The sequence below is a fragment of the Thermobia domestica genome, chromosome 8 (assembly GCF_964235325.1).
Source record: "Thermobia domestica chromosome 8, izTheDome1.hap1.1, whole genome shotgun sequence".
Taxonomy (NCBI): Eukaryota; Metazoa; Arthropoda; class Insecta; order Zygentoma; family Lepismatidae; genus Thermobia; species Thermobia domestica.
The window spans coordinates 95,826,502-95,850,504 of record NC_137461.1 but is presented as its reverse complement, the minus strand read 5'-3'; the positions used below and the strand labels follow the sequence as shown (position 1 = coordinate 95,850,504).

Genomic DNA, 24,003 nt, shown 5'->3' with positions numbered 1-24,003 from the left:
AGTGGTAATAATTCTTTTTGTTTCTTTCCAGAATTCCGGGGGGCACAGTGGCTCTGTGGTAGAGCGTTTAGCTCTTGTGTGTGAGGGTCCCTGATTCTATTCCCGGGCAAGTTAGTTTGTGGTGAACAACATGTGGTACGTGGATTTTCTCGAAGAACTCCAGTTTCCTTCCAAATTCTCATTCTGTCAATTTTTCCATCATTTACTTGTCTTAATTATCCATCTCCCTTAGCCTAAAGGGTATAATCTTGGGACGTAAAACTGAAAGACTTATTATTATTATTATTATTATTATTATTATTATTATTATTATTATTATTATTATTATTATTATTATTATTATTATTATTATTCCAAATTAAGGTATGCATATAAGTATGAGACGGTTCTGCTCATTCTTATAAAACAATTCTTGTATAACAATACTGTCCACCCATCTGAGAGCAGGTATATGAATTCACCGTTCCAAGAGCGAATTATGGATTCCATCTCCATCTTATCTCTCTACTGCAGACTTTCTCAACCTATTTCATACCACGACCTCCCCCCCCCCCTCTCTCCAGAAGCATCCAAAATGTCATCTCAGCAGAATTTTATAGTTGATTAATGATATTCACTGCTTGAGCTCGAACATTCATCTGTTTGATTCACGGTGTGAGATTTCTTAATCAAGGTATCAAGCTTTAACCATTTCAAATATAAGTTCATGTTTATTTGTCTTCCCATACGCGATTTTTGAACATACTCGTAGCATTATAAAACAATTTAACAAACGATACACTGTTGGGGGTCAGTGGAAGCCTTTATATGATAACCGACAAGTTTTGTAAATCTATTAAACTTTGACAACTCCTCATAAGAGTAACATATAGCTTATTTTTCTTTGATTCGGGCGCGTTTGTACTCTGACATATCTCGTAGTTATCTTTCAGTGCAAACAACAAGCGAGAAAGAAAATTGTATAATTATCTGGGGTATAGGCAATGACAGAGGAGAGGCTCATATTTGTTATAATTGCATTAATACTCTCACTCAAACTCCCATGTCTATGACGACATTTCGTCTCTGGGTTCTGCTGGGTCATGGGTTTGACTATCTTTGGGTCTTTTGGGTCATGGGCCACGAAGTTCGTGACCCATTCCATCATTGCAGACAAGCTATACGAATTTCGTGCGAGATTTTTATTAACATGTAACAAGTGGCGGCATTTGCTAGTAAGTGTAAAATATAAATTCACAATAAAAGATATTTAAGAAGTGTATTGTAATAATTAAGCTTAATTGCAGGGAAGCAAGAGGGCAGTTCTTGTAGCCTACTATGCTAAAATCATTGTTTTTAAGTTACACAATAAGCGTCAAGTAATTTGGACTATGTTTCATACGACAATAAATCTTAAGAGTTCATCTATAAGAACGAATTTACGGCATTGTACGTATATGCAGCATACACTCAATAGTCTCTTATCTCTCTGTGGAGAAAAGTCGACACTATGTCAAAAGAAGCTGCGTTAAAAGAAGTAATGTGATCTGTTTAAGCAATGATTAATGAGTACTAACACAGCAGAAGGAGTAAAAATGTACAACACAACAAATACTTAAGTAAAGAAAGATGTGGGACTTTCCAACTGAGAATTTTCCTAGTGTTCCATTATTCTATTACGCATGTGTTGACTCATTACTTTTCTCCGTCTCTTTCAATAGCAATAAACATATGCTTGAAAACATATATTTACTAGTGATCAATCAGATGCATGACAAACTGATGGTGGTGATTTAAAAAATAGTTGAACACTACAGTATTTAATACCTTATAGCTTAAGATGTTCGAAGGTTTATCGCCGCGCCTTGTGCGAATCCAAATATATTATTGCCAAAACTACTGCACGTTCGTTACATTTTTGTATCTTCCATTTTCTCATTGGTCTACCCAAAATTTTTCCAACTTTTAACTATATTGCATTTCTCGTCCTGTGAGTTCCTTGGAATTTTTCCTTATGTAAGCATTTGAAATGTGGTGTTGGCGCAGAATGCTGCGTGTATCATGGACCGAAAGGAAAAGGAATGAAGATATACTAAAGGAAGCTAATGAAGGACGACAGATCATGAAGATCATAGGAAAAAGAAGAAACAGCATGCTTAGCCATCTTATTCGGCACTCCGATTGAATCACCGTGCAGAGAGGGAAAGGTAGAAGGAAAACCAGGAAGAGGAAGACCAAGGATAGAATATCTAGATGCAGTTACGAAGAAACCTTATCAAAGTATAAAACAGCTCTCCCAAGGGAGAGAAAAGTTTTAAAATTTCCATATTGTCCACCAACCTATGGTTGAAGTGAACTAGAAGAAGAACTTTCTCCATTCAAAGATTTGCATCTCGTTTTACATATTATTCTCACGCATATTTTCTTTTAAGAAATACTCTTCCGGTTCCATGATCCACCTCTCTTAGAGACGAGATAATGTGATGGGGAACGGTCCACTGAAGGAATTTATCTTTTATGATAGTTTGTGTATCGGCAACTGCACTGGGCTTAGAACCCACACTAATAATAGTGTTACCCTTCATAACCTCTGTATGTTACGTAAGGACAAAACACACAAAAACTCAAAATTAAATATGCTATTAGATACAACAAAACAATTTTTACATCACTTTTTTGGCCATTAACCTATTACTTATTTCTTACTGAACATCGTTCGTCTTTCTTCCACCGTGTGGACTTTGTGGTGGACAAACACCGTGCTTGTGGGTTTTCTCGGGGTTCTCCCGTTCCCTCCCACTTTCTTCATTCCACCATTTCACTCATTTCTCATTATCACCGTCTCCTTTAGCCTAACCAGCATACCGTGAGACGTTAAACTTAAAGATTTCATTTCATTTTTTCTTTATTCCATTAGCATGGCTTCTACTGTCGGTGTACACTTGCCTTTACTGATTTTTTTTTTTAAACACTATCAAGGACATATAAACCAGTAACATTCTTACACCATATAAAATATGTTTGTTTTAAATATAATTACCACAGGAGAGAAATTGGTGCAGCGAAGTTCCTACCAATGTTAAATAAGTACCGAATAGACATAGTCAAAATGGCTTCTAATAACCCCAACAATGATGTAAAATCTTCGTACAAAACTGGTCTCTAGGCAATCTAGGTGTCTAGGTAATCTAATGAAGTCATATTATGTTACGTGTTTCCACATGCTAAAGAGATAACAATTATGTGTGGTACTGTTTACATACTAATAATATTTTCTAATCCAAACAGTTATGAAGATCTGCAAAAGAATTCATTTCAAGGATAATTATATAGGCTACGTATTTCAGTTATATATAAAATAAATTATACAATGCAGTGACTATTTTATTTTAGAAATATTTTATACAAACAGTGATGGAAGTTTAAATGGACCCAGTTGTTGCTTTTTGCATTGTTACATGTATGTAGAAGGAGTATTTCGAGTTTTTTTTTTTTTTTTTTTTTTTTTTTTTTTTTTTTTTTTTTTAATAGTCAACCTTAAACATTGGATCAACTGGAGCCCAGTCCATAACAAAATATTATACGAGTATGCTTAAAAGATTTTCGTCGAGGCAAAGTAAAAACTTTTATAATATCATCACAGGTGATTAAACATGGATTTACAACTATGGCCATGAAACAAAACAGTAGTCGACAGTATGGCATTTGCAAAGTAAAACTCCACCTTTGTAAGTTAAATGAGCATGGAGTTTCTGTAAAGTTTTTTTTTTTTTTTTTTTTTTTTTTGTAAGACGGACTATGTAGCAACTATACAGTTAGATGATCGACTTTCAGAGACAGCACAGTAATACGTTACTTATTGCCTTCCGGGTGTCTCTGAATCTTAAAGATTTGCCCACCTAAAGTCTCTACTGTCTCACTTTCTTCATCATGACAATGCACAACAATACACAACAGCGAAAACTTCGGATTTTCTGCGGTAAAGTGTAATCCGTATTCTATCGCACTCGGCTTATTCTTGAGATTCAGCCTTGTGTGTCTTCTCCTTCTTCCAAGAAATCAACAAAAAAACTTCGAGAACGCCGCTTTCAAACAAGTGAAAAGGCTATCGCAGCGTATAATAATGAAATTTCTAATATTAAAAATAAATAAACACTTGATTCGTAGATTTTAAGAACGCAAAAGTGTGTTGAGGCTTATGGGACTATTTTGAGAAATTGTAAAAGGTTTTATGTAAATAAATTGATTTTTGAAAGAATACCTAAAAACTTTCGGCATACCCCTCGTATTATAGTAAATAAGTTATATCAATGTACAAAAATTAATACGTCGAGACATTTTACATATTCCACGAATATGCCACAAAGAAGAAAATAAGTTAAAGTAAATTATAATTAAGTAATAGGTGGAATAATTATTTTTTTTTTTAAAAAAAGTACGCAGAATTGCTTCAGAACATCCACGACTCGTATTGTGTTAAAGCTCAGAAGAGTAAATGTGAAAACTTTGATCCTACCCATCAAGGAATGAAATTGCTACTACCATGTCTAACCATGATAATTTGAAACCTTGAAATGAAGCGTAATGTGTACATTAAAAAACAAACTGTGACATTGTCGTTCTTCAGGTTATTTGCCTCTTTAAAAAGATCATAAGGAAAATATATTATATACTATATTGTATGAGACAGATAAAACTCATTTGATGTTGATGAAATTTCGCATGTTGGTAGATCGTTACAAGCTTAGTAAGCATATTAAATATTATGGTCTGCAGAGCGTTGATTCTCGAGCTATGAGCCATCAAAGTTAACCCTTCCCAAGATTTTACGGGTCCTTTGTTTAATTTAGTAAATTGTAGCCCTCCATAGGGAAAGGCTCATATATGGTTCTCCTTTGGTTTGGGAGGTCTAACAATATATGTGGTTCACTGTGTGTATATGTTTCGGTTCACTGTGATAATATAGGCCTATGTATTTTAAAACCTACGTAATGCATTCCATATTTAGGTTCTTATACATTCTCAGTACTGAAGACACAAGAGAGGCATAGTCAAAAAAGAAAGAGAAACAAGAACTGGAAGGAAAAACACAATTTCTATATGCTATTACATAAGTAAGGAAACAATTATTACGAAACATCTAAACTAGGCACCCATGATTCATAGAAAATACTTAACATGTACATCTAAACACCTTAAGAAGTAATAGTTGCACATGGTTATAAATGCATGGCTTCACAAATGACCTGCAAAATTAGGCAGTCTGCCAAAGAAGAGAGGTGGTCAATATAACTGGTTTCAATGAAAGTCCAACTGAATATTTGGTTCTCATGGATGAAGAAAGGGAGGAAGCCACTTGAAGTGAGATGTACCAAAACTACAAGCCACAATTACTACAATGGAAACCGATATTCCGTGTAACGGCGAAACCGACTCTGAGCCTTCACTCCCCCCCCCCCCTTCCGGAACTAAGAACAAGCTCTAGATCTACAGTGATGAAGTTTTATAATTTGAGAAGGTTCCTAAAGTCCTTCATATCGAGAGTCTGCGGGGACGCTATCGGCACGACTGCGATCACATATCAGCCCTTTATGCACCGTAACAACAGCGACATACTTTAGGATACTATAAATTTAGTAGGATACTGTAATAGAAGCAACAAACGTTGTTTGCGTTTTCTCATTTTATTTTAGTCATATTTAAATTTTGTAATTCACCTTGATTCACCTATTTACTGAAAATAATGGTTTTATAATATTTGAAATGCACTTCAATATAACATATCAGGGGAGCCGTGAGGTTGGGGGGGGCAGGCGTGGCCACAGGGGGCGCTCACTTCCCTTTCTCCCCTCTAGCGTCGCCACTATTAGTAGTACTTTCTCTATTTTTTTTTTTTTTTTTAGACATTACATAAAAACACCAAATCTTCAAAGTATGTGAGTAGTTCCAAGGAAAACGTCTTAATATACTTTAGGCGTGGAGTCTTCCGCGTCCCAAACTGGTCTATATGTTTAATTATACGTACTTTCCTCTATTCAAAACATAATAATAATAATATAATAATAATAGCAAGTAACGTGACTACTTAACCCTCTGTTACTCGCTATGTATCAAATTTTTTACACTGCATTTTCTTACCATTTTTACATAATTATTTTTATTTGCCGTTTTCATATTTTATCAATGAATCCAGTAACTTGTTTTAAAAGTTTGTAGGGCATGAATATATTTTATGACTTTTCCTCATTTGAAGAAAATAAATAAGATTAAAAAATGTGAAATCAATGAGAAATGCAAGGTTTTTTTTTTTTTTTTTTTCATGACAACAAGAGTCTCAATGTATCAAACTGATTCACTGGGAAATATTTTGCTCTTTTATCCAATAATTTCTTTCTAAATCCCGCTTTAAAACATGCATAAATTATTCTTAGTCGACAACATAAATTTTTATTAGATTTCTGTTTCTTTAACATTTCTTAAGCACTTCTTCGCTTCAAAATTGAAATTTCTGTTCAGAAACTAAGGCATGTTATGAAATAAGAATAACATGGTTTTGTAAGTGAACAAAACTCCTTGATTCATTTTCTGTAACTACATATTTAAAAAAATATATGTAATGCAGAACTTTCATTTATCGCTCGATTCCGCCTGCCACAATACGTTACATTAGGGCAAAACAATTGCTTGCTTTTCATTATGCTTCGTTCGGTCGTCATGTCTGCTTTCGTATGAGAATTAAAAATCCAAAGGCTCATAATCTGCTTAAATTTTTCTACACAATCTCCCACAAAGTTTCCAGCGTCTAGTGGTGTAAATAAATCCAATGAAGATCTTGATTTAACTCAAATCGATATCACATAACACAATCGATATCACAATCGTATAACAAACGATATTTCATCGGCAAAGAAGTTTTCCCAACAATCTATTTTGATCTCAATTTGTTTCCACTCTCAAAATTTTTATCAATATGTTCTGAGAAACCATTCGAAGGTTGTCTTGGCGTTGTCATTTTGTAGCTTTGTTCCTCCCAATACAGAAGGTTGTTCGCCTTTAATCCGACCATTTTCGATTCGGTGCTGCCATCTGGCGTATCATGCTGGAATTATGGGTTTGCTGATGGGAGCAGTGTTGTGTCTGATCTTGTAGGTGCGTGAGTGTTGGTAGTGAGTGTTATCAAATGGGATCGAAAATCAACTGGTATTTGGAGGGTTACGTAATGTCCCTCTTTCATGCTAGGTTTCCATACGTATGCATTGTGAAACAGTGTCCGCTCGGGGTGACTACTGCGAAAGCTGTTGTGGCCCGTTACACAGAATAGGCTCCCCTTGAGAAACATTCACCCAGGAAATCCACCAGGAGAAGGGTTGCAAGCAAAGTGACACCCGTAATGGTAAGGAGGATCCGTCGACTGGCACGCCAAGAAAATCCCCCGACGCAACGTGGTATAGGCCACAAATACCACCTCGCATCGTCAATTGTGAACGAAACAACTCGCAAGCGCCTCAGGTTGAAGTGTGTTCGGAAGGTCCTGAACACCATCTGCTACTGCGTCCAATTGCCAAACGAAAGACGAATTGCAAGAAACTGTATGAGAAGTACCTGGCGGGTTTCAAATGAAAGAAAGTTGTCCCAATAGATGAATCATATGTCCACCTCACTGCTGGCGGTCACATTCGAGTGATCACATACCGTAACATTGACGGCAAGGAGCACAGTAACTTTGTTCATCAGTACAGGGAAAGTTTCCTTCGTGGCTTTATGATTATTACGGGATTCAGATATGAGGATAAGTTCATGATATGCAAGGTGAACAAAAACGTGCAAAATACTTCCAAGAATCCAATCTGACATCTATCTATCGGAGAGACATCCCACATTTGTATGGAATGGATGCGAACCAAGTGATGATGCTCAAGGACAAGGCTTGGAGTAATGTCGACTGAATACTACGTTTTTATCCAATGACAGAGGAATTAGGAATTCGTGTCACCCTAGATGGTTTCTGGAAAGCTTGTGGAGAGGAGTGAGACAAAATTCCCATGTCTGTTCTGCGACGGAGCTTCTTGCAATAGAAACTGCCATGTCGTGTGATAGTCCACAATGCAGGAAGTCCAATAGAACATGATCGGTGGTGGTGGCGCGGTATCTCTGAAGGCGAGTATCCGTCAAAAATGGTCGGATATAAAGCGACAAATCTTCTGAATAAACCAAGTTGTGGTTTGCATCAGTTTCTTCATTTCTTTCACTTATTCGATTCCAGCTCATAAAAAGTGTGCTTTGTGTCAGACGTCCTAATCGCAAATGAAAAATGAAATGATATCTTTCAGTTCAACGTCCTACGATAATACCTTTTAGGCTAAAGGAGATTATGATTAATAGAATTGAATGATGGTGGAATGATTGGTGGAATGAGAAAGTGGGAGGAAATGAGAATGAACTGAGAAAACCCACGAACTCGATGTTGTCCACCACAAACTTACTTGGCCGGGAATCGAACCAGAGACCCCACACTCCAGAGAATAGCACTCTACCACTGAGCCACAGTGCTCTCTAACATCCCAATTGAATGAGCTCGGTGTATGGTTTCTTGCTTTTTGAAAATCCAATTCTAAATTTGACCGTCTATATCTCGGGAACAGGAAATCCTTAAGCATAATGTTTCACACATGCTGATATAAGATGTCAGGGTTTACCGTAGGGATGGTACCGAGACCGAGACGGACTTTTATATACCGAGACGAGACCGAGACGGACTTTGAAATACCGAGACGAGACCGAGACCAAGACAGACCTCTATAAATCGAGACGAGACTTAGGTCAGTCTCGAAAGTCTCGGTCTCGTCTCGAATATTAATAGATACTAAAATTGCCTTCACTCAAAATTTCTTTCGTTGCTGTGTTAGATAATATGAGAACGGTTGACTGATGTACAGTGGCGTATTTAGGGGGTGGTTATCGGGCTCAAACCCCTCCCGAAATAAATTTATGATCATTTTTTGCATTGTACGTACAACGCAAATGTTTCTTACTCGTTCTTCAAGCCTCCCCCGAAACAAAATCCACTGCTCATGCAAATAGAATTCTCTCTCTCTCTCTCTCTCTCTCTCTCTCTCTATATATATATATATATATATATATATATATATATATATATATATATATATATATATATAAGGTCGCGGTGGCCCCCAGGGCCGCCCTACATACGTTCCCGGGGCCCAACTTTAATTTTAAATGGAAGCAAGGGGTGAGTGGTACCTCATTCGATAGATCTTTAAAAACTAAAAAGCGTTGGGGCAAAAGATCTTTCAAATCGGGCACTGTATTCAAAATGGCCGCCAAGACATGTTGCCTCTATCAGATACAGTAAAACGTGCAGTACCACTAATATGAAAAGGGTTGAACATAAATGAACTGAACAAAAACTCAAACAGAAAATGTCATGTGGCACATCGATTGATATTGTCGCGGAGGCTTCCAGGGCCATCCTTCATGGGGGCCCAGGGCGCAATTTCAAAATTGTAAATTGAAACATGGGGTGAGTGATATCTCGTTCGATATATCTTTAAAAACTAAAGAGTGCTGTTGCGAAAGATTGTTCAATGTTCATATGGGTCACCGTTTTCAAAATTACCACCAAGACATGGTACCTGCATCAGATAAAACGTCCAGTATCACTAATATGAAAACACCAGAACAAATATTCGAATAGGAAATCACAGAGGGTATTTATCATTCTATAACTCGGAAATGTTGCAACAGTCGAAAAGATGATTAGAGTGAAAGTGCCATAATGGAAAGGAAGAAATCTAACTTCTAGAAATTTATCCTAACCTCACTTCGTAAGTGAGTGAAGCGGGAAGGATCGGTAAAATTGCAAATGAGAGCCTTAGTTTTTGCAAATTTTATCTACGAAACAAAGTTATTTGAAATGTGTTTTTATAAGGGATAAATGTCTCTGTAATGGGATAAAGTCAATGAAGAGCTAAGAATAGAAGTCAATGGAGAGCTTTTGTGAATGCGGCATTGAACCTCCGGGTTCCATAGGCCATAGAGTTAATTAGTTAATGGGATAAAGTATGTAAAATTCTTGTTAAATGGTATCTTCCATTTTGATTGCAGGCAATGGTTTGATGCAAAAATGAATCAACTGAAATGCGAAACAAATTTGTCGAACAATGCAATTTTAGAACAATGTTTACAAACGTTGGTTTTGTTCAACAGTCGTCTGCATGATATTGGTTCGCTTCTTTTCCTTCTATGTCTTCTTGCATGGGATAGAATATGAGTTTCACTGAGATGTCCACAGTTACATTCCGAATATCTTTCAACGGTAATTTCAGTTGTGATCCTTTGTAACGAAACGATACATACTGATGCAGATATATCCCCAAAATCTTGCACGCATTGCGTTAAATTATCAGGGACGGGCAAAATGTTGTTAAACTTGAATTTCACCTTATTTTTATTCATCTTATTTCACTTTATTTTTATTCATTATAGTACCAGTCATTAGTACACACAAGTGTTTCAGACAAACCATATCTATTGCAAATAAAAGTATTCTCATTTGAGATTTTACCATTCATTCCCTCTTCACCTACTTACGGATAGAGATCGGAAAGATAATTTTCTATCATTTCCTCTTGCATCATGTCAATTACACTTTAATAATATTTTTCTCCGTTGCATTATACTCCAGCCGTGAAATGATAAATACCCTCTGTGCTTTCCTATACGAGTATTATTCTGTTCATTTACCTCCAACTATTTTCATATTAGGGGTCTAGTGGTACTGGACGTTTTATCTGATACAGGCACCATGTCTTGGCGGCCATCTTGAATACGGTGACCGATATGAAAAATCTTTTGCCACAACGCTTTTTACTTTTTAAAGATCTATGGAACGAGGTATCACTCGCCCCATGTTTCCATTTAAAATTTAGTAGTTTGGCCCTGGGACCCTATGAGGGGCGGCCCCGAGAGGCGCCGCGACAACACCATTCGGTGTGCCCCATGGCATTCCCTATTTGAGTTTTTGTTCGATTCATTTATGGTCAACCGTTTTCGAGATATCTCAGTGAAAAGATTAAAATGGGCTATCCTGTATATATATATATATATATATATATATATATATATATATATATATATATATAGCCGCGGACCCAGTATATGATCAAGGGAGGGGCTAAACCATGGTTTGCCGCTTTATCCAGTGTAAAGAAAGTAGGATTGAAGCCCATTTTATCCAGTGTATACCTGAGCGTTAAGGGGGGCTATAGTCCCTATAGCCCTTCCCTACGATCTGTGAGGTATATATATATATATATATATATATATATATATATATATATATATATATATATATATATATATATATATATATATATATATTAAAATGCTGAAATTTTGTACGAAGTTGGGTAATTCTTCTAAATGCTCTGCAATACCACTAGATAAACAAGCAATGTTGCTAAAGCAAAATAAAGTTGTATTTTCTCAAATTGCGCTACGTAAAGTATTACATATTTCTAAATTAGTTATTTAACGAAACCACAATAGCCCATACATTATTTAGTGTAACAAAGGACAACACAGTATCACTAACATCAACATTTTGGAGATCTCTAATAACTCAAATGGCATGGCCGGTGCAATGCGCATCAACTGTATCTTAGCGTCAAATACTATGATCATGGAATAATATATTCCGAATGAATGAAGGAACGAAGTTACAAGAAACGAAAAATTTAAATGTTTCTAAAGACTTTACTTTAGACGCGCTGACATATCACGTCTCATCCTGTAGATGCTTCCAAAAGACTTAAATGTTTATAACACCATTTACAACAATTGTTATTTCAAATCATTTCAGAGGTCCAAACACATTGGTAGTGATTGCATACTGCTTAAAATGATGTAATTGTATTTAATTTTCATAATGATTATTGCTTTCCTTTGCTTCTATAACATTACAACAATAGTTTTTGGTGGTTTTAATTACAAGTCGCAATTACATTACTTTAGGCAGTGTTGCCCACTTAAATATATTGCTAAATATTATTCTAAATATGTGCAAATAACGTAGATAAACTGCAAAATATTTTAGAATTACTCGTAATTTGTTTTATGGTGCAAGAATGCTTTCAAGAGACGAAGTTTTTCATAGTCTTTGGGCTACTTATAATGTTCATGTTTAAGTCTTCGTTCCAGCAATACATGTAAATGCAAATTGTAACTGAAATTAAATGTAACTGATACATTTTCAGTAACACTAATTCAGGGGCGGATCCAGGACCGACTTCAGGGGGGCGGCTGGTTGTCATACTGCTACTTTTAAGGGCTCCAAACTTTGGAATGGTTTTTATTTATAAATATAAAATGAGAAAGTTTCCTCTTCTGGGGGAGTGATCGCTCCGATCGCCCCCCTGGATCCGCCTCTGCACTAGTTGTTCCCCCTAAGCCTTAGGCCTGGTGTACACTTTATATTAAGACCGTGCTTAATTAAAAGTTCTAATTACACCCTAATCACATTTCACTTGTTTTAGTTTGACCACCGACCACCTCAAACTCGATCCTTACCATATAGCTATATGCAATTACTCAAGGACTTACAGTTAGTAATACACATTGTTCATTCTTGTTTTGTTTTGTTTTAGTTTAACGTCCCACAGTTATGCTAGGGCGGCTAAAGGAGACGTGAAGCTAATGCTTATAGTGGAATCCAAACCACTTCAGTCGTTCAACTTTATCCCTACCGGAAATCGAACTCGGGATCACGCGAACCGAAATCAAGCGTGCTAGCCGCTAGACCAAATGGAGGTCCTCACATTGTGTTGATTTAAATCATCCAGTCAGTGTTGCCAGATCCGAAGATTAAAAAGTAGCGTGTCTGTACTCCGAAAGTAGCGAATTCGAACTATTTGTAGCCCAAATATATAGAAATGAATACTGATGGTGCTAATGAAATAATTTAATATGAACTGTAAAATGTGCTGCACGTATTGCAAGAGGAAATTATGATCGGCGGACGAAAACAATTCTAGACTGGATACCACGAGACAAAAACAGTCTAGGAAACCTCCGCATACAAGAAGGTGTGACGAAATCAAGCACCACTGAGAAGTAACCTGGAAAAGAATTGCCCAAGTTAAATAGTTGTTGGAGAAGACTTGGAAAGACCTTCATCCAGCAATGGATAGATAATGGTTGATTATGATGATGGTGATGATCTTATTATATCTGAACCTCGGAGGTAAACTAAACCAAGTCATAATTTCGTAATTTTAGAGAAGCGGGTTTCTCAACTAAGACCTATAGTGCTGTTTTTGAAACTTACTAAGTAGTTACAAAGTAGTAAGATGCTTTCAGACCTACATTATTACACCACTAGAAAGAACATAGTCTATTAAAAAAAAGTATTGTTAACTCAATTTCGACCAAAAAGTGACTTAGCATAGTCTACCTCTAAAGTTCATGCAGCAAAACTAAATAATAATAATAATAATAATACAGAAGAAAACTAGAAAGTTAAGAATCACTTGTTTTGGCGAGTGAGAAAAAATAGATACAGATAACTCGAATTACCTATATACTTATATAATATGTATGTTCAAGTTTCGCAAGTAATTTTCAATCAATATAAAATTTCAACGTAATGAACGCACGATTAGTTTTCTCGAATAAAGATTACATGCACCGTTGAGAGCTCAGGAATAAGATTAATCTATGCTACGGCACTGGATATGTGCTTACGTAATGCTTTACGACATTATGAACTTGCATAACAAACAGAATGCACTTAAAATGAGACGCAAACTATGCGAAACATCGGACTTTGAATCTAACTTGTTTTGTGATCTAACTCGAGACCTCACATAGCAAAGATGAGTGTAGTAGCTCCCACCAAAAGGTTCAGGATGTTCGTGTTATAAAGTGTCGATTAAACACGGAGATGTGAAACGGTAATAAAGCATTTCATCAATTTGAAACAGAATACGGATATTGTAGTAATAATTTACCCTATTTGTTAAGATAATGAACGTTATATTCTGTTTTTAAAATGACAGTCAACGCAGAATGTATTAAATAATAAATGAGAAATTGTAAAATATAAATTTCGGTACGATTTAATAGACCTACATTAGTGCTGCTATGGTGTTGCGTTATCCATTAGAAGGTATTGAACAATTCTGATTCAAAGGAAGGAAATGAACTACTGTATAGTACTGGGGTTAATTTAATAGAGTTTAATTGTATAGGCAGTCCTGAGGCTATATGAGACAAAGTCTATTGCTGAAAGTGAAATATGGGTTACTATTAGGGTTTTAGGGTGATATACCCACTGATCATCGAATCTGGAATACACACATGGAAAGCATTAGCACTAGCAAATTAGCTATGAAGAGGTACACCATACCATAATTCTAAGTCAAAATGAAAGGAAAAAATAAGCGGAAACGACAGACTATACGAGAATAATACTTTCACTATTTTAATTTCACACGATTTATTTCGAGACTTTCGAGACGAGACCGAGACTTAGTACTCGAGACCGAGACCGAGATCGAGACAAGCATCTGTTGACCGAGACGAGACCGAGACCGAGACGGTGATTTTTTACTCGAGACGAGACCGAGACCGAGACCGTTACTTATCAACCGAGACGAGACCGAGACCGTACAAAGTCTCGTCTCGTCTCGTCTCGTCTCGATACCATCCCTAGTTTACCGCCAAGCCAAGTTTGAGTCTAAGCGGATGAATTCGGTTGAAGTCGTTCAATTCAGGGAAAAATCAAATGAAGTACGAAAATATAAAACTGCGGTGGCTCAGTGGTAGAGCGTTCACCTCCGGTGTTTGGGGTCCCTGGTTCGATGCCAGCTCGCGCCGTGTGGACTTTGTGGTGGACAAACACCGCGCTCGTGGGTTTTCTCGGGGTTCTCCCGTTTCCTCCCACTTTCTTCATTCCATCATTTCATTCATTTCTCATCTTCATCGTTTCCCTTAGCCTCACCGACATAAATGTGGGACGTGAAACTCAAAGATTTCATTTCATTTGAACTTTTTAAGTGGATCACTACCCGGAAGTCAGTAGCCTACATATTTTAGCTCATTCCCTTAACTACTACGCAATGAAACGTTACATATAAATACCGGTATTGTACTATAAGATAGAGTATTGTTTCAGCTACAGCACAAGACACTGATTCATTTCGATGTGTCCCCTGATATCGAAAACTGTACGTTTACTGTAGTAGTCACAATAAGAAAATTCCTGGATTTTAGCGTTGCAGTTCGAGAAGGGGAATCGCGGTAAGGGTCGAAAACTAAGTTCTCCAGTAAGTATCTAAGAAGAATTCCATGATTACTCCCTTTATTATCTGGCATTAGTAAACACTCCACACTATCTGGCAATGCCACACTATTCAAGCAGCGTTTAGAATAGCACCGAGAACATCTAGTGATCCACCTTAAAGATTCAATTTCATGTCACCAGAGTAGTAGATATCTACTTATAATATTTTTTTTATTTATCTTTTAATAGCACTATAGGTATGTAACGAGTAATTCCCAGAAACCAAGTCTGGGACCACGCCTTGCAAGTAAGTTTGATAACAAAATCACCCACTTACTTTGGAAGCTGCCCCACAAAGCCAAGAGCTCTGATTCTATTCAATGTTTTAGATACGAATTTTAAAAAAGTATTAAATATGGTGATGGTTGATCTTCCTTGTTACTGAACTGAATGATTGGTTGCATACAAAATGGCAATGAGAACCTGGACAGGTAGCTTTGCCAAGTTAAACATTTCGATTCGGACATCCACCTTTGCGTGTAGACTCTCTGAATACAAGATTCAACAACATAAAACAAAATAAACGTGAGTTTGAATAGTTGGAGGTACTTACGGAGAAAAAGAAAAACATGTCAACAACAAAAGATAAAAAGTGTCACTCACTATGCTACAAGTATTTCCTCTTTTCTTTTGAGAATAAAAGCAAATGGTTTCTCTTTAGGTGAACGCGTATGAACAAAAATGACGAAATAAAAGAAACAGAAGGCGTTCCTTTTGAACACTAAAGAAGACAGATAACATACGTAATGTTAGACGGAACATTGACAGGACATTTCCAGTGAAGGTGTGACTAAAATCACTCTTGCTTTCATACTATACAATGGAATACACGCTTTCAGAACAGGAAGTGATAGTCCAGATAGATGTTAATTGTTTAGATGCGTAGCTACAAAAGGAACGAATGTGAAGAAGTTCGTACGTAGGTGAAATTGAGAAAGATTAAATTGTTAAACGCTTTGTATACTAATAGGAAAACTAAAACGAATTGCAAAGTCTGTAGTATATACTAATACAAAAACATTTTGATATTAAAAGTAGCGTGAAAGTCTGGATCAAGGTATCCGGTTCCCATAAACTGAAGCCTGCTGATTCGAATTACATGGTATACTTTGTAACGCTTATTTAAAGTAATCCAATAATTCTTATCCTCCACAGTAACACCTATGGATATATAGCATTGGAAACCTCAAGCTACAGATATTTCTAGGTTACCTTCCCATGTTATCAGGTCCGAATTTACACACAGGACACAGGAGTCTAAGCCCAGGGCGGCATATTTAAAACATTGAAATGTTATTATGACAAGCGAAAAAAAAAAAAGAGAGATATTTTAAATTTTACGTCCCACGTTACGTGTCGAGGCTAAGGAAGACGGTGATTATGAGATCGATCACGCAAGTGGAAGGAAACAAGATAACCAGAGAAAAGACACGTACACGGTGTTTGTCGACCACGAAATCCCACTTGGCAAAGCTGGGATTGAACCAGAGATCCATCGTGTGAGAGATAAGAGCTCTACCACTGAGCCACCACGAGCTCACTTACAACGACTTTATTGGAGCTACAAGGAGCTGAGGCTATTGTTTATTGTCTGCCTGCATAATCCGTGTATTTGGTTCTGTACGCCTGCCATATTGCTGGTGGCTAAATGTGAGCAGACGCGGCCGTTTTAATAACTTCGTTTAGACTTATGCCTATATAAAAGTATTTAAATATCAATATATCACAAATAACTCGTTTCAAGCGTAGAGTTCCCCACGAGACAAGACGAGAAGAAAAATTAATTTTCTGGTCTCTTTCACACAAATTTTGTGGAACTCTCATCTCGTCTTGTCTCGATTTTTGCAGACTTCTTTCTCCTCTCGATTCCCGGATTCTCGTCTCGTTTATAAATCTATGTACAAAATGTATGGCCTGATTTAGTACTTAATTCCATCGAGAAGCTGTGATAATCCTTCATGCGTCTCGAGAGGTTCATGACGGGTATAGTTCATGGTTCATGTAAACCATTGTTATTATTATTGAAGTATATTGTGCAGTGACTTGCATAACTTTAAATGCTCTTCATCGTATTTAAATGACACTATCACTTTATCTACTATAGTTTTTTTTATATTATGAGCCATGAACCACTAAAGCAGAATTAGAGATCAAAAACTTGGGCGAATTGGTGTTGCTCACGTCACTAGAGAAATTTTTCGTCTCGTCTCGAAAACGAGACGAAAAGTACCTTTTCATATTCGAGACGAGACGAGATAATAATTTTCTCATTTCGTGAGCAACACTACAAAAAAAAGTATATTTCGAAAAGTTTCTCAATGGCTAGATTAATATTCGGAAATTCTTTGTCGCTCTTCCGGAATTAAACCCGGTACTGCCTACACAAAACGCAGACTTACTTAATAATTAGGGTCCTTTGAAAAAATATTTAAAAAAATGTTTCAATTACTGTTGTTTATTAAAGAAAGTTCCACAAAGTTGTATTTCAAGTAAAAATTTACTTAGATATTCATAATAAAAATTACATAGACTTACTTATATGATGTTACAATAAAGCTTCGAAATCTGACTGTAAACTTGACACGTGTAACGAAAAGACAACATAAATCAGCACTAAAAACAGCGGAAGTGTCTATGTGGCATTCCAACGGTCGTAAAGTAGCACAAAGGTGATGAATGTTATATACATATTACTTTATTTTACACGACAGATTTTCGTTTCTTCTTCGTATGAAGAACTGCATGCTATGCAGAGTATCTTGCATGTTTGTCTGTCCGTTTCTCCGGGAGACAAAAATCTCAAGATCTACTTCACGGATCACTATCAATTTCCGCCAGGATATAGAAGGTGAAAACCTAGAAATCGAGTTAGTTGATGGATCAAAACCGGAAATTGTAAAAAAATCAAACATTTTCCGATTTTAACTTTCATGACTATAAGGGGAAAACTAATACATAGCGAGAAGCGGTTTTCTGCAATCGATTAAGCTTTCCAGGAATACATTCCATTTTCATCCTTAAACCGGAAGTGTCAAATCCACTATAACTTCCGATTTCGATGTTAATCTAAATAGAATAAAAACGATAAGATACAGTGAGAAGCATTTAAAAAAAATAGATTTGGCGATCTAAGAATAGGTACCGTCTTTTCTTTTAGCCTTTTATTCAAATCAAAAGTGTCGGAAACCAAATACTTCCGGTTTTAATTTTGACCGCTATAGAGTAAAAACAATAATAGGTAGCGAGAAGCTATTTTCGGCAATAAACGTCCCAAGAACATATTCCATCTTCACTCTATATCTGTACTCAAACCGGAAGTGGTAAAAATTTATTACCACTTCCGGTTTTCAACATTGTTTCAGAAAATATCACTCCATAGAAGCCAAACTCCTTTACGTGGCATACGTTTGACGCTGATGGTTATTTTATTTTATTTTAAGCAACCACAACAGTTACAATCAGTGACAGAGGTGCTAAGAAAGCAAAACGCTAAAGAGTATGAACTGTAGAGGCTAAAGAGTATAATCATTATCATCTTTCGATTCTTTGCTTTTCACCACTGATAGCTTAATTTAGAAGCTTTCATAGAAAAGTTTAGTGGCCATACAAGTTGTGGAAGCGCCGCTTCCCATAACTAAACAGCAGGGCCGTGCCGTGAAAAATCAGCGCCCGGGGCGAGAGTGTATGACGGCGTCCGAAATACATATATTCCAAGCATTTTTCCTATCTTTTTTCCTTTTATCTCTAGAATTTTTCGTCCCTTACTTCGGCGCCCGGGGCTGTCGCCCCGCTCGCTCCCCCCCCCAAAGCACGGCCCTGCTAAACAGAATAATGTATTATTATCAGAATAATGGTATTTATATTACTATGTTAGTATGTCCGTTACTTGTCACAATAACTTTGAAACGGAAGCTATTCTTTTACATCTTTTGCAGCAACAGAGAGCAAGTGCGATTATCTCAGCTAAAGTCGTTAATGGAGTCAATCCGTTAACATCTTAACGGGTAACGGCGATTTACGTCGGTCCATTAGCCCAGACGTTAACTCTTGAATGAAAGCGAATTTTTGAACTCAGGTTTTTGCAACAGATATCTAGAGTAATTATTTTGGACGAGTACATTAATGGAGACAATTTGTTAGCATCTTTAATAGTTAAAGGCCACTTGCGTCCGTTTTCGTCACTCCACACGATAACTTGAACAAAAGTGAATTTCTGAATTCTGTTTTTCAATAGACTAGAACAATTGTCTTCTCGGTTGAGTTCATTAATTGAGCCAATCCATTAATATCTAAACAGGTAATGGTGACTTTCCTTCGTCCGTTATTTCACACGGTATTCTTGAACGAGAGCGATTTTTTTAAATTGTATTTTTTTTAATAGATAGCTAGAGCGATTTTTATAATCGAGGTCATTAATGAAGTGTATCCGTTAAGCTTTTGTTTCCAAAGAATGAATTTATGAATGAGAAAAAAACAACAAACTTTCAACGTCAATTGGCTATACAGTTTTAGCGCGAATGAAAATCCTGGAAATAATTTAAACTCCTGTCCTTAGATGGCTTGCAAAGTTCATACTAAAACATGGTTTCCTTCTAAATCCACTAGGCTGCACGGAGAAAAAAGTTAAATATGTGGTTTCACGCTGAAACCACTGGGCCGGAAAGGGTTAAGATCTTCAGAAGTAATGGTGACTTTAACGGTAGCTATCCATACTCCAATATCTACAACTGAAGCAAAGATAGTAAAAGTAGCACACCTCGACACTAGATGGCAGCAAACATCATCCAGCAGCTGACATCTGCCGGACGAAATTAAATTTTCTTGTGCGTGATCCTTTTTATTGTGTACCGGAATTTATATTATTATTATTATTATTATTATTATTATTATTATTATTATTATTATTATTATTATTATTATTATTATTATTATTATTATTATTATTATTAACGTTCTACGATTATACGCTGAGGCTAAGAAAAACAGTAATAATAATAATAATGAACTTAAGGTGGAATGCTAAAGTGGAAGGAAACGGGAGAACCCCGAGAAGATCCACGCCACAAATTTCACTTGGCGAGAGCTGTGAAATATCATTAACTATTGTAATAATAATGAATTAAGAATAGGCCTAATGCATTAAATATTCAGAATAATGCAGTTAACGTTTGGCGAAACTGTTACACGATAACTAACTAACTAACTAACTCTATGGCCTATGGAACCCGGAGGTTCAGTGCCGCGTTCACAAAAGCTCTCCACTGACTTCTATCCTTAGCTAATTGCATCCAGTTTCTACTTTGTATTCCTATCTCTGCGAGATCCATCTTAATATTGTCCTCCCATCTGCGCCTAGGTCTTCCTAATGGTCGTTTTCCTATGGGTCTACCAGTCAAGACTTTGAAAGCGTTTCTACTTTCTTCCATTCTAGCTACATGACCTGCCCACCTAAGCCTCCTAGACTTGACGACCCTAACAATGTTGGGTAAACCGTATAAACTATGTAGTTCCTCGTTATGAAGCTTCCGCCATTCCCCATTCTCGTTCCTCTTGGGTCCGAATATTCTTCTCAGGATCCTGTTCTCAAATACTTTCAGTCTATGTTCTTCCCTCAGAGTAAGCGACCATGTTTCACAACCATACAGAACAACAGGCATGATTATCGTTTTATATATTTTAAGCTTCAAATTCCTCGACAGAATTCGCGACGACAAGAGATTTTGAACCGAATAGTAACACGAATTCCCTGCTTTTAGTCGACATTTAATTTCTTCGTGAATATGATTTTCGTCTGTTAATATTGATCCTAAATATTTGAAAGTATCTACTTTATCAAAAGCATTATTTAATATTTTAACGCCTCCACAATTTGCCGTATTACGGTCCCGACGCACTTCCATGTATTTAGTTTTCTCTGCATTTACTTCTAAACCCATGTCCCTGCAAGCGTTTAATAAGATCTCTGCATTTATTTCTACTGTTCTCCTATCATCCCCTATTAAATTTACATCATCAGCATATGCCATAACCTGGTGAATGCCGTTCAACTCTAGACCCTGGTTGCTATCTTTGATTTTCCTTATGGCGTATTCCAGCACAAAGTTAAATAATAATGGCGACAACGCATCTCCTTGTTTCAGGCCATTTTCGACGTGGAAGCTCGATAATAGTTACACGATACGGAAGTTACACGATAATAGTTTTTAAAATAAACGTATTGTTTTGCTCAGCGAGTAGTTTAATTTGGACTTACGCTGATCTGTGAGTCCGTAGTTCGCTCTCAGGCCATGTAGACTCAATCGCATTTATTAATTACTATTTCCGTTTTCGCAATCCATTTAATCGCAATTACTATTTCCGTTTTCTATTTTGTTCGTTCCACGAATTTTCTTAATCTTTCTTTCACTGGCCAGCAAAAAAAGGAGAAAAGGTATAATATGAAGCTAAAGCGTTTAAAAAAATAAAGAAAAAAATCTATATCAATGAGATTGAAGCTCCATTTGCAGGATTTTTGTGTACCTACATATTCTGTTTATAATACCAAAACATCTTAGTCTGTGCATAACGCTAATTTCTGATAATACAATGAAGTTAGTACGTATTACTAGCAGCGCTGGTTCCCTACCTCAATCGTACAGACAATTTACACGGTTAAAACTATTAATCTAGTTTCTAATTGCAACTTAGACTATGTTGCTTCAATTTAATTATTTCAAAATGGATAGTGATCATGCTAAACATGAACGCGATTTGCTTATTATTGTTGTAACCTATTTTAGTGTACAGATAAGGCTTCGGCAATATAGGCCTATATTGACATAGTAAATGTATGTTTTCTTCCTATGTTGCTGAAGGAGAGATTTAAACCCGGACCCCTCTCTACATACCAATGATCTGTATATAATTTTTACATTACATGCGAAAAAAGTTTCAATCCTGAAATATTGATTTAAAACAACATGGATGAAATCAAATAAAGCATTTCTAGCATTACATACACTATGAAAAATATGGTCAACGACACCTTTTGGCATACTTCAAAAGTCTAGTGTGTCTGCATGCATTGTCGCGTGTTTTAATGAAGATGTTCATTGCTTTAAACTTCACACAAAACAGCGTGTAACTGTAGTTAAAACTATTATTCTACGCGAAGCCTAGAAAATTTTTTCATTATTATTCATAATAACAAATTTAACCAAAAATTCAGGATTTGGAAGGTAAAAACCGTGGCAGTCAGACCCCAGACTATGATAGATATATTATGACTTTACTATAAGCTTTCAAAAATATAAAAATAATACCTTCAATTATTTTTGTCACTAAAAAACTGGGGGTCTAGGCCCCTTGGCCCTGCTCTAGATCCACCACTGCAAAAATTCATTAAATTCTTTGTCTTTTTGAGGGGGGCGCGGTGGCTCAGTGATAGAGCGTTCACCTCCGTTGCTTGGGGTCCCTTGTTCGATCTCAGCTCGCGCCATGTGGACTTTGTGGTGGACAAACACCGTTCTCGTGGGTTTTCTCGGGGCTCTCCCGTTTCCTCCGCCTTTCTTCATTCCACCATTTCACTTATCTCTCATCATCACCGCCTCCTTTAGCCTAACCGGCATAACCATGGGACGTAAAACAAAGATTTCATTTCATTTTCTTTGCCTTTTTGAATGGTATGTATGAGGTAATTCTGTCATATTGACAGCTACTAAAAGCTAAAGAATATTTCTAAAAAGAAAATTTTAAGTCGAACACGAAGTATATTAGAAAACCCGCTTTTAAATGTAACAGGTTATGTTGGTATCAAAATATAAGACACAAACTATTAACCAATGAGAAACGAAAAAAAAAAAAAAAGAAGAAAACGAGATAAAAATAAAATAAAATCTGAATTTGCAAATGATTATTTTGTTTTACATATGTAATGAAAGGAAATATTTCAAAAGAAAGCACTACTTACTGTTTTTTTTGTAGATTTTCTTCCTTTTGGACTAACGCGAAAAAGCCTAACTACAGTATATACAATGTGTTAATATCATGCGCACATACTAAATAATCCTACTGCTCTTGTGTCGTCAACGAAGCAGAATGTAACCAAAGCAAGAGCATGTAGTGGAAAAATAAGGTTCGTTACTATCTTCGTGGTCGCTCCAGCGCAGCCAAGGACCTGCCTGAGTCAATCCGTGGACTGCTGTGCCCAGCATAGTTGCCAACCTCTATTCAGTGGTCCAAGGTCATCCTCACCCTGAACTGAAATGAAGGAGGAGGGATCAAACTAACCGGTTCTTTGTTTCGACTGCAAAACCCAAAAATCCCAACAATCATCTGGTTAAACAATCTGTAAGGTGTAGTGGGAAGAGAGGAAGATGAATGACATCATCACATAATGTTTTTTCCGCACGTCCGAAGACGCACAATATTACAATTATTATTATTTACGTTTTATTTTTTTTAACACAAAAATTGGTTTGGAAGAAAAGAGATGTGATTATTAGTAAACCAACAAGTTGAACGATTCTAGCAGAAAGTGTTGGGAAAAAAAGTTTCTAACCTTCACACCATGGGCATCTCTGGCGGGGCTGGGGGACGAGGGGGACGCTTCCCCCCAATATTTTGAAGTACAAACTATTAAATAGTTTATTCTAATTTATTTTATTTACTAACGACAGAATGAC

At 36.5% G+C, this 24,003-nt stretch overlaps 1 protein-coding gene across 1 annotated transcript in view; it reads right to left on the bottom strand.

Moving 5' to 3' along the window:
• The window catches only part of LOC145693096 (alpha-tocopherol transfer protein-like), a 91,655-nt gene extending 68,089 nt beyond the window's left edge, over positions 1-23,566 (bottom strand). The window contains exon 1 of the mRNA XM_081768789.1: positions 23,289-23,566. The gene's annotated coding sequence lies outside the window, so the exon portion shown is untranslated. The remainder of the gene's footprint in view (positions 1-23,288) is intronic.
• Between the last annotated feature and the right edge of the window lie 437 nt (positions 23,567-24,003).